Source organism: Pteropus vampyrus, unplaced genomic scaffold (genome assembly GCF_000151845.1).
Source record: "Pteropus vampyrus isolate Shadow unplaced genomic scaffold, Pvam_2.0 Scaffold4, whole genome shotgun sequence".
Lineage (NCBI taxonomy): Eukaryota > Metazoa > Chordata > Mammalia > Chiroptera > Pteropodidae > Pteropus > Pteropus vampyrus.
Genome location: NW_011888785.1, coordinates 19,634,546 through 19,643,883, shown reverse-complemented (window position 1 = coordinate 19,643,883; position 9,338 = coordinate 19,634,546).

Below are 9,338 nucleotides of genomic sequence, written 5' to 3'. Positions count from 1 at the left end.
CACACTTACTTGGCGCTCAGTTTTCTTTTCGAACACATGCAAGAACTGTTTCTGTAGGCTCAACAATCAAGGGGCTGTCGAGGACCAAGAGAGAGCACTAGACTCGCTTCCTGTTTCTGCATATCCAGGTCTGGTACAGGTGGCACCGAACCCAGCCATCTCCAGGGATGGCAGGGACTAACCGGGGCCAGGAATCACATTATACTCTTTGGAGAAGAGGAACGCTGTCAGTGCCTTTTTAATACTTAGAACTCTAGGGCTAGAGGGGGCTTTAGAGATCCCCTGATTCAAAACCTGCGGGTTTTTTTGTTTTGTTTTGTTTTGTTTTGTTTTGATTACAAGAAACTAATGCCCAGAGAGCTTAAGTCCTGCCTGAGGCAGCATCAGTGGGATCAGAGTCCTGCCCTACCCCGGCTCCTTGCACTTCTTCCTATATTAAATTGTCTCTACACCTAGTGCCCACCTAAATCCCCGGTACAGTTTTCTTGATCCTTCTGATGAATTTCTCTGCACTCATCGAAAAGGAAAGAGCTAAAACAAGGAGCAATAAGTCATCAGCGAAGGGAGGGCACTGTGTTAGAGGAGGTGTTGTTGGGCCGACCCTCGCATGAATCTCGCCTCCGCCATTCACTAGCTTTCTAGCCTTGGTCATTTTATTGAATTCTTGATTCAGTTTTTGAATCTGTAAAAAAAAAAAAGGGGGAGGGGATTATTAGGATTAGATATAATATGGGCAAAATGCCCAGCACATAGGAGGCACCTAACAAATGATAACTAGAATTATAGTTAAAAGATCTGAAGAGGCCGTTGAAGAATAGGAGCCAGGAGCTCTGCCACTCACTCTTAAACGGGCCAATTATCTCCATCTGCTCTGCCTATTACCCTGAGCTAAGCAGAACTCGACAGCTAGGCAGAACTTGACTTGAAGAATATGCTGAGAGTTGATTGAAACTATTGCATGTTCTGGAATTATGTGATAGAAATGAATTTACTTAAGTATTTTTCCTCAAAATGTTTTTCTGCTTATCCAATCTACCATAACCCTAAGGATTCTCTTCTTTGATCCACCAGAATTCCTCCTCATCGGGAGTCTAATAGTGGTCAGATCACTATTTTAAGACACTCTAGGAATAAAGCACTTAGAATTGTTTAGTTTGACAAAAGGATCAGTTGTGACTGGAGGACATTATAAAACTCAGGCGCTATAAGGAGATGACAGCCTCTGCATTTTCTACAAAAAATCTTGCTGGAGTTAAAAGGCAGGTACTCGAGGAAGTAGGAAGCTGAGTTCAAAACCAAAAACAAACAAAAAGTAGCCAGTATGAGATGTGTCTGCCTGTCTCAGTCAGTTCACAAAGTTGTCCTGTCAGAATTGCTCAGGGCAGAAGCAAGAATGTCGTCCAAGTGGGTACTTATGGAAAGAGGAGCTAGGCCTACATGATGTTCTCGTGTTTGCTTGTGTTAGAGCCAGTCCCAAGGGCTCCTTTTATATGTTTGACAGCAGAGAAACAACCCACTTGGTGCATCCATCTGGTTATTAATTTATTCAAAAACAATATTTAAGCTACTATGATAAACTGGGTTTCTCAATGGCACTCATGTAAGAAATCTTAACTTTCTCTTTGTGGTAGGAATATTCAGATACTTCTGTTTCGTTCTCATGGATATATAATAGAGTTAAGGCTCTTCCACCGCTCTGTTACCTTACTTTTTTCTATTTGTTCCATTAGTTCTATTTCTCTTTTTTAATTTTAACTTTTCCCTTCTTTTGGATCAATTGAATATTTTTATTATCTAGGTTTCCTTTCTTTAAACTTATTAAGTAGACATTCTTTTATTATCTATTTCATCGATAATGCCTTCCTAGAGATTATGACATGTATCTCTGACTAGTCATTGGTACTTCTTCCTCCTCCAGGACAATGCAAGGATTTTAGAAGTCTCAAATCTCATTTATCCACCTCTGATTTGTATACTATTGTTGTCATGGACAGTACTTTCATTTTCTCTATTTATGACCCTTATGGTATTATTACTTTATACAGTCAATATTCATTTAGATTTATCTATATATATATCCTTTTCTTATTCTTTTTTCTTCCCACAGATCAGAGCCACTATCTTGAATCATTTTTCTTTCACATGAAGAACACTCTTTTCTGTTCCCTATAGTTGGTGATAAATTTTCTCAGCTTTTATTTTCCTTAAAATTTATTTCACCTTTATTTTGAAAAATTATTTGGGAATTTGCCTTACTAGATAGCAAGACTTTTATTATGAAATTATAGGAATTAAGGCAATGTGTTTTGGACAGGGATAAAGAAAATTAAAGTGGAACAGAACAGATTTTATAATTGACAGAGCTAGAATCCTACTTTGGGCAATTTTCTTAGCCATCACCTCAACTAGGGCAGGAAGTGGGGATGGAGAAGATGGGTTAAAATATCAGATGGTTAAACATATTCATCCCCAATCCATTGATCTTACCACATTTTACTGTTCTTCGTCCCCTCGATTTGTTTCTTCCTTCATAACCCATCTTGCAAACATTTGCAAACCCCTTGCCCTCTCTCCTTATCAGTCTCCCTTGGTAAAACCACAACCCCGGCTAATTTAAATTATCCAACTACTGCAAGTCTCCACTATGTAGCAAAACATGGCTGAAGAAAAACATGAAACCATCTATCTGGTCTCACCAGTAAATGGCTCTTGACTATATACTTAATGTAAAAGGCATGCTTATTATTTATTAATATTTGTTATTTATTATCTACTCTGTGGATTGCAATATTCATAAGGACAATGATTTTTTCCTCGTATATCTCAACATTTGCTATCATAAATATTTCCTTAGTTCATTCACTCTTCCACTTTCCTAGATAATTAATTTATACCTGTTCTTTCTTCCAACTTTGATCATTCTTTCCCTATCTTCACATTTGCTGAAGTATTGTGCTTCTTATTTCACTGATAAAATTGAAGTGTCCAGAAGGGAACTGCCATAATTTCCCGCCATGACATTTGCCCCCTTACCAGCATCTGTACCCAACACTCTGCATTCCCACCTTTTTCTATAAATGAATTATCTATGCCTCTATTTGTAGCTGGTTCTTCTGTTTGTACTTTTATACTATCGATCTCATCCACTTGAGAATGACTTCTTAAGGAGCTGTTATTCCCTCCCTCTTCTGCATCATCAACTTTTCTGTCCCTGCTGAATCATTCCTGTCAGTATACATACAGGGTGTTATTTCTTCCATCTTAAAAAAAAAAAATTCTCCCTTACCCCACTTCCCCTGCCAACTACCATCTCATTTCTTTCCTCTTCTCAGCTAACCTTAACTCTTCTTTATAGCGTTATCACTGTTACTTTCTCCATTTCCTGTCCTCTTGTTCTCCCTTAAACACGGTCTAATCAGGAGTGTGACTTTTTCACACCAACGAAACTGTTCTTATAAGGGTCATTGATAACCTCTACATCACTAAATCTAAAGGTCTATTCTTTGTCCTTATCTTATGTGACAAAATCAAGCCATTGGCAAATTTATCTTTCTATTTTCTTTAATATACTTTCCTTGCTTGGATTCCAGGGCACCACATATTTCTTGGATTTTCTTGTGCTTTACTGGTTATTCTTTCTCAGTTTCCTTTGATATTCTTTCTCTTCTTTCAACTTCTTAACTAACATTTGAATGCACCAAAGCTCACTTATTGGATTTCTCTGCCTATTCTCACTCCCTCTGTAATCTCAGCCAATCTCACAGCTTGAAATAGCATTTGTATCCAACAATTTCTAAATTTTTATTTCTAGCCTAGACCTCCCTCCTTAATTCCCAACTCATATATGCAACTGCATCTTTGACATCTTTATTTGGATATTTAATATGCCTGACCTTGACTCCTGATCTTTTCCCCAAGATCACCTCTCTAACAGGCTTCCCATTCTCAGTTGGCAGCTTCAGCCTTCCAGTTGTTCAGCAAAAATATCAGAGTTGTCTCTATTATTCCCTGTCTTCCATACCCCATGCTCAGTCTGTCAGGAAATCCTATTTGCTCTACCTTCAAAATGTATCCAGAATCTGACCACTTCTTTTTCTCCAGTCCTACCACTGTAGTGCAAGGTGCTATCATCTCACCCGAATTACTGCAACAACTTCCTTACGGTCTCTCTACTTCTGTCTTTGCCCCTCTTCTGCTGTTGTCCGTTCTCAAAGCATCCGCGAGGGTGGTTCTTCAGAAACGTGAGTCAGATCATGACACTCCTCTCCTCACAATTCCCCAGTGGGAGCTGTGTTTTACAATGGTCAGCCCTCTCTACCACCTCTCTGACCTGGTTTTCTGCTTCTCTCCCTGCCTCACTCCATACCAGCCACACTAGCTTCTTGGATGTTCCTCAAACAAGAGAGGCAGAGCTAGTTGTCCCTCTGCCCTCAATTCTCTTTCCCCAAATATTCACATGGCTAAAATGCTCATCGCCTACAGGTCTCTTCTCAATGACCATCTTTTCAATGAGACCAACCTTGATTTCCCTTTTAAAATTTGCATCTCATTCCTCCAGGTCTTTCAGTTTCTCTTACTCCATTTTGACTTTTCTTCCCACAACATTTATCACTTTATAGGATACTATATAATTTATGAATTTATTATGCTTGTTGTTTATTGTCACCCCCACCTTTGACCTCTTTTCTTCTAAAAAATCATTTCCTTTTGGTCCCACTCTTTATTTGCTTGGCCTGAAATTCATCTAACTAATTTGGCCCCAGTACATTGGAAGGCATTTATAGTATGTAAGACCCATGAAAGCAAATATATTTTCAGTTTTATTTACTGAGATATCCAACATTTGCTGCCTTTACTTGCTATGTGCCAGACTCTGTGTTAGGGTTTGAGAATATAAAGAAAACAGGGCATAGTTCCTTTCTCACAATGGACTGAGAATACACCAGTACAAAAATCATTCAGAAATATATCGTGCTTTATAAAATCACAGAACCCATCACACACATATTTTCCCATTTGATTTTCAAAACAATAAGCATGTTTAAGGTGAGGAGCTATTATTCCTAGTTAAAAAAAATGAAAACGTGGAAACTGAGATTCCTGAAGAGCAAGTGAATTTCCACATGGCTAAGATACAATAGATTTAGGGCCCAACGCTAGCCATGTGACTCCAGCTGCTCCTTCCATATCCCTGGGGAAGACTACTGCCATGCAGAGACCATGCCTATCTATATTTCTAGTCCCCACAGCACTAGATGGCTCATTAAATGTGTGTTGAATAGATCAATATTATAAATCGATACCATAAAAAATTCATATTATAAAAAAGTTTAATATAAGTAAATGTTAAAGGAAAGAACATACACCATCGACCAAAGTATTTAAAAATATAGTATATTTTAAATATATATAATTTAATAATATTGTTAAATTTAATATATTACATTTAAATATAAATTAATTTGCAACAATTTTCCCTGAAGAGAGTTTTATGGACTCAATTTTCTCCCCAGTTGATCTTTAGCTTGATAATGTGCTTTGTGATCTTTTCCCCGTTATATTTTATTTGCGGCTATCTAACAATTTTCTGACTTTCCATCTCTGAAGATAGACAGTTAGATCCAATCTTTGACTATCATATTTGAGTGTGGCCACACTGAACTACATTCTGTTTCCAAATTTTCTGCTACTGATACTTTCAACCTCTGCCTAAATCTTCCATCTTCTCAGTTTATAGATCTTGCTTTCTCCTATCTTCTTTTCCTTCAAACCATGTTAACTCTTAAACTTTTCTCTCAAAATTCTTTTAAAAATATTTCTCACTGCTTGAAAAACAAAACAAAAATCCCTCTCCACCTTTTACCTTTTTCCTCCTAAAACATCATTTCCTTTTGGTCTCACTCTTCTTTTGCTTGTTATAAAATTCACATAACTAATTTGGCCCCAGCACCTTGGAAGGTATTCATAAAATGTTGTAAATGAGGGTAGTGTTGATTCGGCACCCTCTTTTCCAATGAATTCTTCCTCACACTCTCTTAAACAAAGGTGGACTTACAAAGGTATCATTAAAAAATTTAAAGAAGCAGTTTGCTATCAATTACGATGTCATATCTTTTCTGCCAGCATAGAGTAATGACATATTGAGAGTTCCAAGGTCATATTGCCTAATGGAATTCTTGTGTTCTATGGGAACTGTTGAGTGGACAGGGAAGTCTGCAGGGTGCCAAGGTCAGAGATTAAATGAATAAACTCAAGCTAGGGTCACTATGCTTTAGGTCACTTATGTTGACTTATTTTCAAGGTTATTATAAAACCATACCTTTTCAAAACATTGTACTTTACTTTGCTATGAATTAAAATATTTGCTAATGTCATACTAAAGTATCTATAAGTCATACCACAAAAAAAGAACAGTAACATCAGGTTTGCGTTTGATGCAAGTTTTTAGTTACTCATAGTACTATTTCCTAGCCCTAAAATTGTGGCATCTTAAGGAGTCTTCAACAACTTTAAAGCATATTATGAAATGTTCCAAAATCTACTGAAGCAAAATTAATTCAAATTTGCAATCATCTGTGTAATAGCTTTGGGACTCTACTAATATTAGATAGAATCAATGATTCTCTTTATCCCTCTCTTTACTGTTTTTTTCTTTTTTTAAACTAAACATTTTAGTTTAAGACACACAATTCACGTGTGGTTGTAAGGATAATGCAGAGAGATTCCCTTACTTAGACTTTACTTAGATTCCCCAAGGGTAACATTTTATATTTGTGTCTAAATTCATAAGGGATATTGGTCTGCAGTTTTCTTTTCTCTTTTTCTTTTCTTTCTTTCTTTCTTTTTTTTTAACCATCTTGGATTTTAGTATCAGGGAAAAACTAGCTTCACAAAATGAATCAGAAGCATTCTCTCTACTTCTATTTGCAGGAGGAGATTGTGGGTTATTTGAACATTTTTTTTAAAACTTGCATTTTAATTTGCCTGTATTGTTCATTGCTATGACTCTTTGTATTGCCTTTTTAGTGGTTCTGAGTATTACTTTATATATACATAACTTCTCATAGTCTACTATTGTCATTGTAAAGTCTAGAAATCTCATTTCCTTTACATCCATTTACCCTCTCCCATGCAATAAACTGATTGTCTTATATACTTTCTCTATATATGTTTAGAACCACATCAGACAGTGTGGTTAATTTTTTTAATACATTTTTGCTTCAAACCATCAAAAATATCTAAAAAACACAACAGGAGAAAGAAAGTTTATTGCACTCACCAGTATTTTTGCTCGCCATATTCTTCTTTCCTGATATTCCAAGGTTCCTTCTTTTATCATTTCTTTTCTGTTTAGATAATTTCCCTTAGCCACTCCTTTGGTGTAAGTAATTAGTTTTCCTTCATTTGAGAATGTTTTCATTTTATCTTTATTCCTAAAGGATAATTTTATTGTATATAGGATATAGGATTCTAGGATTCGCTGGATGTAGGAGTTCTTTTATTTCAGCACTTGATCAATGATGTGCCAGTCCTTCTTGCCCCCACAGATTCTGATGAGAAATCCATTGTAATTTAAATAATTTTTCCTTGTAGCAATGTGTCATTTCTCCATTGATATTTTCAACACTTTTTCTTTATATTTAGTTTTTTTTTAGAGAAGCTTTAGGTTCACAGCAAAATTAAGCAGAAGGTAAGAGGTTTCCCATATACCTCCTGCACCCCCACCCCTTGCATAGCCTCCCCCATTATCAACATCCTCCGCCTGAGTGGTACATTTGTTGTAATTAATGAACCTGCATTAACACATCTGAATCACCCAAAGTCCATAGTTTACATAAGGGTTCACTCTTGGCGTTGTACATTCTATGGGTTTGGACAAAGGTATAATAACATATTTTCATTATTATAGTATCATGCAGAGTATTTTCACTGCCCTAGAGTCCTCTGTGTTCCACCTATTCATTCCTGCCCACCTTATTACCCCAGTCCACGCTCAACCCTTGGCAACTACTGATCTTTTCACTGTCTCCAAAGTTTTGCCTTTCCAAAAATGTCATATAGTCTGAATCAGACAGTATACAGTCTTTTCAAATTGGCTTCTTTCACTTACTAACATGCATTTAAAGTTCCTCTTTTCATTTCTTGATAATCTTTTTTTTTTTCTTTCTTTCTTTCCTTTTTTTTTTTTTTTAACACTAAATAACATTCCATTGTTTGGATGCACCACAGCTTATTTATTGATTCATTTACTAAAGAACATCTTGGTTGCTTCCAAGTTTGGGCAACTATGAATAAAGCTGCTATACACATCTGTGTGCAGGGTTTTGTGTGGATGTGCATTTTCCACTCCTTTGGGTAAATACCAACGTGTGACTGCTGGATTGTATGGTAAGAGTATGTTTAGTTTTGTAAGAAATTACTAAACTGTCTTTTAAAGTGGCTGTACTATTTTGCATTTCCACCAGCAAAGAATGAAAGTTTTTGTTGTTCCACATCCTCACCAGCATTAGGTTGTTAGTGTTTTAGGTTTTAGCCATTTTAATAGGTGTGTAGTGGTAACTCGTTGTTTTAATTTGCACTTACCTGATGACGTATGGTGTGGAATATGCTTATTTGCCATCTGTGTAACTTCTTCAGTGAAATGTCTGATAAGGTCTTTTTTGATCAGGTTGTTTGTTTTCTTATTGTTGAGTTTGTAAAAGTTCTTTGCATATTTTATCACATATGTCTTTTGCAAATATTTTCTCCCAGTCTGTGGCTTGTTTTCTCATTCTCTTGACATTGTCTTCCACAAAGCAGAAGTTTTTAATTTTAATAAAGTCCAGCTTATTAATTATTTCTTTTGTGGATCATGTTTCTGGTGTTGTATCTAAAAAGTCATTGCCATATTCAAGGTCATCCTATGTTACCTGCTAGGAGTTTTATAGTTTGGCATTTTATTTTTAGCTCTATGATCTATTTTGAGTTATTTTTGTGAAGGATGTAAGGTCTATGTTTAGAATCATTTTGGGAGGGTGGCGTGGAATGTGGATGTCTAGTTGTTCCAGCATCATTTGTTGAAGAGACTTTTTGCTTCACCGTATTGTCTTTGCCCTTTTGTCAAAAATTAATTGACTATATTTATGTAGGTCTACTTCTGGGCTCCCTATTCTGTTCCATTGATCTATTTGTCTATTCTTTTGGCAATTCCACACTATCTTAATGTTGCTTTATAGTAAGTCTTGGAGTCGAGTAGTGTTAGTCCTCCACTTTGTTCTTCTCCTTCAATATTGTGTTAGCTATTCTGTATCCTTTGCATTTCTATATAAAATTTACAACCAGTTTGTCTACATCTACAA